Here is a 9,390-nt window from a genome sequence, read left to right as displayed (position 1 = left end):
ACTTCGCTGGCCAAAGAATATTTCCTATATCTCCCATACCAAAGGTGACATCAAAACAGATAGCAAAATGGACGGATCAAATGATCTATTTCTATGGAAGACGAAAATTTTGGATCAATTGTTGAGATACCAAACGATGGCAGCAAATTAGTTTTTGAAGGAAAGAATGGAAATGAAAATGATGAGTGCAAAATACAGACGCATTTATAGAGGCGTGAAAGTGAAAATACAGAATATGAATGGTCACATTCGTGCCTAATAACGGAAATCAAATGGCCCAAAATCTTGGGAAAAGAGATGGAAATATCAAGGAAGAATACACATGAATCTTAGCATAAAGCAATTAAATGCTTGGGAGTTTGACGATTAAGAACAACGTCAATTAATACGCAAGTAGACAAATTAATCGTTCATTAATGACGATAACTGATGTTACATTCAAAATTAGCAGTGACAATTAGTGCGAAGTTACAAAAGGAAAGTTAGTACGAAGTTACAAAAGAAAAGTTAAGGCATTGGATGTTTTAATTACAATTCACCCCAGGTCGAACGAATTCTTTCCCTAAGTCTTCCCCAATCTTCGCTCTGTTGAGAAGAAGTGACATTTAATTCAGCCACAAATTCGTCATCAACCTCCAGCTTTTTGTACTGCTCAACCAAAGACTTGGTTCGTTCAATTCTTTAGGAGGCATTACAATTTTTGGCAGCCATTCTTGCCCTACAGTCGTCCATCTTTGCTTGAAACTCCTTCATCTCTATGCCCAAACTTGTCATCAAAGAGTCTTCGATCATAACGTCGGAAGAGATTTCTTTTAATTCGTCCTCGGCTTTGTTAATCTCTAGAAGCAAAGACTCTCTTTCAAATGCAGTACGAAGATATTGAGTACTCCTGGCCTTCAATTCAACATTTTTGGCTAGCAAGGAGAGGATGTCAGAGTGAACAACCTTCAACGTCACTTTAAAGTCAGCAGAAACATTGAGCGGCGGAAGTGTAAGTGCTTGCGCCAACTTCGCACTCAATAGCTCAATCTTATCCTTATGTTTAGTAGCACTAGCCTGGCTGATATCCATGTCCATAAAAGACACATACTCAAATACCGACTACTTGAGAAACTTCATATTTTCCTCTGAAGAAGCAGAAGGATGACTGGTTGAAGTAGGGCAAGGCGTCTTGACTTGCCCCCAGGAAGTAAACAAGTTCTGGATAGAACGCACAATGTCATCAGCATCCTATAAAGAAAAATGCCAGCATTGAGGACTTTCACTAGAATAAACGAACCGAAAATGAAAGTGAAGCAAAATGTTACCTCATCAGTAATCTTGGGAAGTTCAGGCATATCACCAGTTGACTCCACCACCTGTGGGGACTTCCTCTTATCTGGGCGAGAAGACTCTACCACAACGGGCAAGCCCATGGGAGCCTCTGCATAATTTAAGAAGCAACGAATCAGAAACCAGTAGCATAAGTAAAGGTAAAACATCAAAATATGTATTACCTTCTGGTTCGACATTTGGAGGGTCAACGCCTTGGGAAGAAGGTGGCCCTTCTACTGGTTGTGATGAAGGTTCTGGGACTAAGGGTTTCTCTTGATGCATAATCCCTTCATCAGCTGATTTGGACAAAGCAGCTTCAGCAGAAGATGATGGAGCAGGAGCTGCCAAAACCAAAGCTTTCGAAGGAGAGACTGAACTTTTATGAGAAATTCAGGTAAGCCATTAGTATATAGAAAAGTATGTTAGTGAATAAACAAATTCAATTACCTTTCTCCTAAGGATGAGAGGAGCGTCGTCATCATCATCATCATCATTATCATCCTGCAAAATGGGAGATGCTGAAGTTGGCCGTTGCGGCTTAAGGCACCTTTAGCTGCAATAGCCTTGGTAGGTAGAAAAGCAAATGGATGGATATAATGTTTAGCACGAGCAGGGGAGGAAGGATTCCTAATGGACACAGGGGTGACCAAAATAGGAGAAGTAGTGAGTTCCTGGCTAGTTCAGTAAATGGAAGGCACGATTAGCATCAGTTGCAAACAATCGGCGTTTTACTGATGGCCAAAACTGTTCAAAAAGAGGATGGATGGCACAGCTAAAATTAAAAGGGGCTAATGAAAATTTGCTCGTCAAAAGAATGTTACAAGCATCTATAGTTTGTGTCTCTGCCTTATTAATAGTGTGAAAGTTGTCTGTCAAATTTTTGGAGTAGCAAGGAGGAACAGGCCAAGTTTGGCCAAAACCAAGTTGGCGAGCAAAAAATTGGGGAGCATATATTTCAACCCCAACTTTGGCATTGGTTCCAGTTAAGATATCGTGGAACAATTCCCTCCCAATCAAAAACTGAACCCAAACAAGCAGAGAAACACTCGCACTGTCTAGGGTCGATGGAGGTTGCACATAATCTGGAGTCAAGTGAGCAGGAAAAGGAAAGAAGGAAGGAATCAAATTTAAGGTATAAAAGAATGAAAAAATGTCCCTACTGAATATATTTACAGGGTTCAATGGATTAATGGCTAGCTCATAGCAGCTAGCAGAATGAAGGGAAATGGATGGAGCACCAAGTGGTGGAAAGTATGCTCTCAACCACAGTTGAGTGAACCAAAGGGGCCCACTGCCAGTGGGAGATGCACCATTCTTCAGTTGAAATTGAAGGGAAGCCATACCTCTATAAAGGGCAGCTAAAAAGAAAGAACATAAGTTCAAAGGCCTACCACGCGCCAATTCATGCGCTATGGATAAGTAGCTCATAGAAGGTTTCATACTTGGCACAAAGATAATATATTTACAGAGCCAAATCTGAAGAAAGGCCACACGCTCAGCATGGGAAGGTTCAGCGCTTGAGTGATTATAAAAGCCTTGCAGGCTTGAATAGGACTCAGTAAGTTTCTTGTCAAATTTTGGGGCAACGCTGGAAATCAAGATACCAAGAAAGATGGTGTCGCCCAAAGGCGGAAGATTTACTAGGGCTCCAACGTTCCTTAAAGTAATAGACATGGGACCAAGAGGGAAAACGAAGGTGTTATATTCAGAAGACCAAAAACTCAAAGCAATAGGAAAAAGCACTGGGTCGAAAATTGGGGGTTGAAGAGTGATTTCTAATAAGTCTGAAATACTAGTACGATAAAAAATCGCCTTGGTAGGGCTATGATTCACAAGACGTGCATGCCATCTACAAAAAATAACATCAGCTTTGGGCCAAGTGCAAATACCTCTTTCGCGAATCGACCTCAATGGCAGAGAATTCAAGAACAGAGGACCTTGAGTGCAAGGGAACAGCTGGCCCACCGCCACTTGTCCAACGATTCGGCATTATTGAACGATGGATCCAGATAGAATTCATTGAGGTCAGCATTAGCTTGTGTAAGGAAGTTTGGATTTACATACGGCCTAGTAAGGATTTTCTGAAAATCTTCGAAACTAAAAGAATCATTAGATTGAGTTTGTGAAGTCGTCGTTGGGAACAAACTACAGTTTCGTTAAGGTTTGCCTGAGAAACGTAGCAGAGAAGCAAGAAGATGAACAGTAAAATAGCGAGGAGGAAGCAAAAAATATAGAGACGTGGTTTAGTGGTGCAATGAAATGGCGTGTCTTTTGGGTTTATAAGGGTTTGTAACGTTGCACCTTTTCAAGCTGTAGAAAGAAATAATGATTGAAATTCTTGGAAATTTCAAATATTGCTGGAAAATATAAAGTGAATATGGCAAAAATTAATAATTGGTATTAATTCTGCCATATTGGGGGGTAATTGTTGACATACTAAAAGTGCAGCCCAAATCAAATAGCCTAATTGGGGAATCCAGGATAAAGGTCCAAATAGGATTATTGATGAATACGGTGGAAGCCTACGAGCACGGTAATATGATCGCCCAAACTTGCAAGACGCCCAGAATCTGAGTGAATGGAGTACCTTACGGTCGCCCAGAGCGATAACCTCGTTCTCGCCCAAACCTTCGAATCGCCCAGGATCTTAGCGAGCATAAAACATTATGGTTATCTAGAATAGCAGTTATTGAAGCAGTTATTGAGTGATCTTATCACATTCCACGAGTCAAGGAGCTCAGTTGAAGGCGGTTGAACGACAAAGAGTAATGGCAACATTTAGTAACGGCAGTTCCACCACAAATTAGCTACCATAAAGAAAATGGGTAGTTATACAACAATCAAACAATTTTCAAGCGGTTTGTCACGAAGAAATCATCAAGGGAATATAAAAGGAAGAGAAGACATAGAGAAAAAAAAAGAATCAAACACTCTCAAATAGAGAATATGTAATTTCGATTTCTTAGTTTAAACTTAAACACTTCTTTTAGTATTCGTGTGCCTGCGCCCCTTGGAGGCATTCTGTTTATTTCCAATTGTAAATAATCGCCAATAAAACACCCTTTTTTGGGACTTTGTCTCAAGTGGTTTGTTCCTTACACAATCGTCTGACCCTTTTTAATTGTTAGCGACTACCCGCGCAAAACAGGTACATAGGATTGAATAGTAATAAACTATACGAAAGAAGAAAAAAAGTTAAATTTTGCTGTTGAAGTGTGTGTACCAAACATGCAATTGGGAGAGGAAAGATATTTTGATTTAGAATTCTGCAGAGAAAAGAAGAGGGAAAAAGTAAAAGATGAAGAGGGAAAAAAATAAATATTAGATAGTAACACTAAATTTGCTTATTTCTTTTCTTTTCATTTTTTTTTTTTTGAATCTCATTCATTGTATATAAATGCTTCATCTTAATTATTATTGTTTTCATATCGTTATGAGAAATTTTGTTTATAGATATTTAGTCCTTGTTTAGTTTAGTTAAAAATCATATTTTTAGTAATTTCGATAAAAGTCGATAAAATATGTAGTTAGAAAATTGATAAAAGTTGTAGAACCTAGAAAATGTACTATTAAAAATAAACTTAAGAAACTCGGGTGGCGAATCAGGGAGGAAGGCCGCCACTCCTCAAGATTAGTTGGGCGAAACTCGGATACCTGAGTAAAAATGAATAAATAAATTTAAGAAAAAATAGAAAATGAGAGTCAAACATGGGCTTAATCAACTCGAAGCTACGATTAACTCTAAATACCAAGCCATTTTTGGATGCAAACATCATTTTGTGGGATGTATGTTTAGATTGTGATAGTAGAGGTGTGAATGGTTTTTGATTTTCAACTTATCTCTTTAACAAATCTTTTCTTATTCATTTTTTTGAAATTCATTTTTATCACATATTTAATTAGATCCACAATTTTTTAACTACACATTTCATCGATATTTATCAAAATTTACTAAAAATCTAATATTTATCGAAACCAAAGAGGGACATACTATCTTCAAATAAATAGACACACACACACACACACACACACACACAATGTAGTTTATATTTAGGCCCCGTTTGAGCCGCATTCTTGTGACTCAAACACACACTTAGTAAATCAATGATTTAAGCATCATTACAACATCATTTATTATATATATATATATATATTAATGGTTGAATGGTCCAATTTTATGGTGGTTGAGTTTTGACAACTAAACTTGTAAGACTATTGCTCAGTTATATTTAGAAGAAATCTGATAATTTGGAGCTCATTAGGTATTTAGATTCAGACTTTGTTGGATATGTGGATGCTAAAAAGTCTAATTGGGCCACTTGTTCCTCTTGGCTGAAGGAGCTATATCATGGAAAAGTGAGAAGTAGTTAGTCACTATTGCATCCATTATGGAAGTTGCATTTGTGGCATACCTTGATGCCACAATTCAAAAAAATTGGCTACAAAACTTTATTTCAGGGTTTGAAATTGTCGATAGTACTGTCAAGCTATTAAAACTTTATTGTGATAATTCTGCAACATTATTCTTTTCAAAGAATGACGGGTATTCTAAATGTGCTAAAAAAATATGAAATTGAAGTACTTTACCATTAAAGAAGAAGTTCGAAAACAAAAAGTGTCAATCGAACATATTAGCATCATTGTTATGATTGCAGATTCTCTAACAAAAGGATTGTCAGCAAAGATATTTAATGAACATGTCGAAAGAATGGGTATTATTGAAAATGATAACGACATTATGTAATTTATGATATTTATATATTTGGCACTTTGAACTTGTTAATGTATTGTTTTTGACAAAATATTATTCTTGTCGTAATTGTTGGTATATGTACATGAATAGATTGTGTGAATACTAAAACGAATAGTTTTTTTTTTTTGGATACATTACTAGAATGTAATTATTGAACTTCTCATTACATATCATGCTCATTGAGAACCAATATCGTAGCACACGAAAGGAATTATGCCGAAATGATGATGTACAACCGCCATGACTCTTCTTAGTCACTACTTAATGATGATATATTAAGTAACCGAAGTAAGAAGGATTTTAGCTTATAACATGCGCATTATATTATAGACCACACAACCAAATAATATTACACGGGCCACATGGGAGAATGTAAGACCAAATAACTGTGACCCATGTAATATTATTATAAATTAATTAAAGTGATATATTATTGCTAAAATCCTATTAACCAGTTGAGAAATGATAGTTTCCTAACTATACACGTTGATGGAAAAGTTGATAGTTTTAATGCTCATAAAAAAATTGCCTCTACCTATAAACGTGAATTCATTCCATCAATTAATGACATTCAATTACGGAGAGGTAAATAAAGAGAACAATTTATTTACTTACTAGTTTCTCTTTTACAGATTTAAATCATTCAAGTATTGTTATGGATTCAAGTATGTTTCTTGATCAATTAAATTTATATGTGAAAATCATGAATTCTAAAAATCTTGGTATTAGGGTTTTAATTTCTTACATGCGGTGTATATATATACACACACAATGTAGTTTATATTTAGTAAATCAACGATTTAAAAATTATGACAAAAATCATTTATTATATATATTAATGGTTGAATGGCCCCTTAATTTTTGATTAAGTAAATTAATTCATAGCATTTTATCTTAGATTAAAAAAATTAAATCTAAATACAAATAGAGTACTTGATGTTTTAAAACAAAATGAGTGTAAATTAAATAGATGGACCAAGGGACCAAGGGCTCGGGACAAAAGGAAAATAAATAGGGAAAAATTATAACAACAAATATTTTCAATAAAATTGTGGAAAAAATTCAAAAATCAGGTGGTCACATTTTAGTGAAATCTAATAAAATGTTGTGACATATAATTTAATTAAATAGGTTACGACTACAATAGCTCAACTTTTTTTATGTTCAAGACCACTTGCATAATTTTCAAATTACTATAGAAAAATAAAAGAAAATATAATTGGGAATAACACTATTTATTTAGACCAAATTGACAAAATTGAAGTTTTAAAATATTCCCCATTTTGTTCCCTCTTTCCCTTTATAAATAATTTTTATTCCATCTATATCCTTTTTTATCTTTATAATTAATTCAATTTAATTTATTTGTATTGTTTTAGAATGATTGCTACTTTTATTTAAAATTTATTTTTAAATTATAATCAAATAATAAGTAATAATTATTGATACAATAAATTAAAATTGTTCATGTATTTTTTTTTTAAAATTATAGCATTTTGTTTATTTTTTTAATTTATGTGCTATTTTAGTTCATTAAAATATAAATTTTAATTTAATGATTTTAGTAATAATATAATCTGCAATTAAATTGAATTCTAATCAAGTAATAAGTAATAATTGTCGGTACAATCAATTAAAATTGTTCACGTAATTTTTTAATGCTCAACAGCAAAAAATCCCATACATACTTGATGATGTGTGGAATACCTCTTACCTATTTGAAATCGTAGAAAAGGTCCACATATTAAAAATTATGTGCTGAATACAATCTTTTGGGTACGAAAAATCTCTACACCAATCAATTCTATTAGTTTAATTGTTAAAAACAGTAAAAATTGTCAAAATGAAAAAGGAATAATTGCGATTGCACTCCCAAATTTTTTATTTTTTTACAAATTTTACTCAAAATTTTTATACGTGTCAACTACAATTCCAACCCCCAATTTTAAAGGATAAAATGGTAAATTTATATTTTCATACAAAATAGTTAAAATAAAAAACAAAAAACAAAATTCCCCCTCAGCCCAGCCCCTCAAATCCTACCCCACCCCTTAAACTACGCATTGCCTTATTTTGGGTTTAATCGTAGTTCAATATGGCAGATCATGCCTACATTTCAGTACTCTCCTTCAAACCCAAATTGGCCGAATGGCTCCAGCCTCAATTTCTCTATTTTATTCTTTAAAATTGGGGAAGAGTATAAAGTTTTAAAGATTTGGGATTGTGGTTAGTACTTATAAAAAATTTAGGAATAATTTGTAAAAAATAAAAAGTTTGGGAGCGTAACTGCAAGTATTCCTTTTTAAATTTGACAATTTTTACTCCTTTTTACTGTTAAACCAATAGAATTGGATTGTAGAGGGGTTTTGTACCTAAAATGTTGTATTCCGCAAAAAAGGTTTCGAACCGGGGCATTTTTTGTTATTTCCTGTAGGTATGGGGCATTCTGCACATCATCAAACATGTAGGTTAGTTTTTTGCTATCGAGCCTTTTCTTAATTATAGCCTTGGTTTCTTTTCTATTATTTACCTCTCAAAATGAAAAATATTCTATTACATTAAATCACTATATTTGACTTTATATCTCTTTAATATTCTCGGCCTGTTGATTTTTTGACCGTTATTTCACTATTTCAACCGTCATATTTAACTTCTTCTCTCATAGGTGGACCCCACTTTTTTCCTAACGATCAAAAAATCAATTTTCAAAATCACTCCCAAACAAGCTCTCTATGTTAATTTTTTTAATTATTAATTTATGTAATATTTTAGTTCATTAAATATAATGTTTAATAAATTCTGGTGTAATGGTCACATTGAAGATGGCCCAAATTCAAGATTTAGATCGCATCCCAAATAAAGCGCGTGAATCAGTTTGTTGTTCACACAGTGGCGCGCAAATTACAACCACAACTTACAGGGCCCACATTTCACTCACACCATAATAAATAAAATTAAAGCACATCTCGAAAGACTCTCTATTTATAAATAGTATTTTATGCATGACAAAGAGAATATTTAAATTTAGAGAGTAATTTTTTTCATGCACTTCAACAAGCTTTCTACTTTGATTTTTTATTTTGTTTTTTCTAATGAACATTTAATATTTCTCCACATATTTTATTCAAGTATAATTTTTTATATATTAATGACCAATCAATTCAAACGTAATTTGAAAATATTAAATTATAGAGTATTAAAATTTGTTATATTCATTGTACATTAAAAATAGGGAGTGAGTTTGACTCTTTAAATTTGGAGAGTCAAACATTCTTTATGTTAAAAAGTTAAAATACAAAGTCTTTTAGAGTTCATTTTTAAGA

Source organism: Olea europaea, chromosome 12 (genome assembly GCF_002742605.1).
Source record: "Olea europaea var. sylvestris chromosome 12, O_europaea_v1, whole genome shotgun sequence".
Taxonomy (NCBI): Eukaryota; Viridiplantae; Streptophyta; class Magnoliopsida; order Lamiales; family Oleaceae; genus Olea; species Olea europaea.
The sequence above is the reverse complement of the archived record's forward strand: the minus strand, read 5'-3'. Positions refer to the sequence as shown.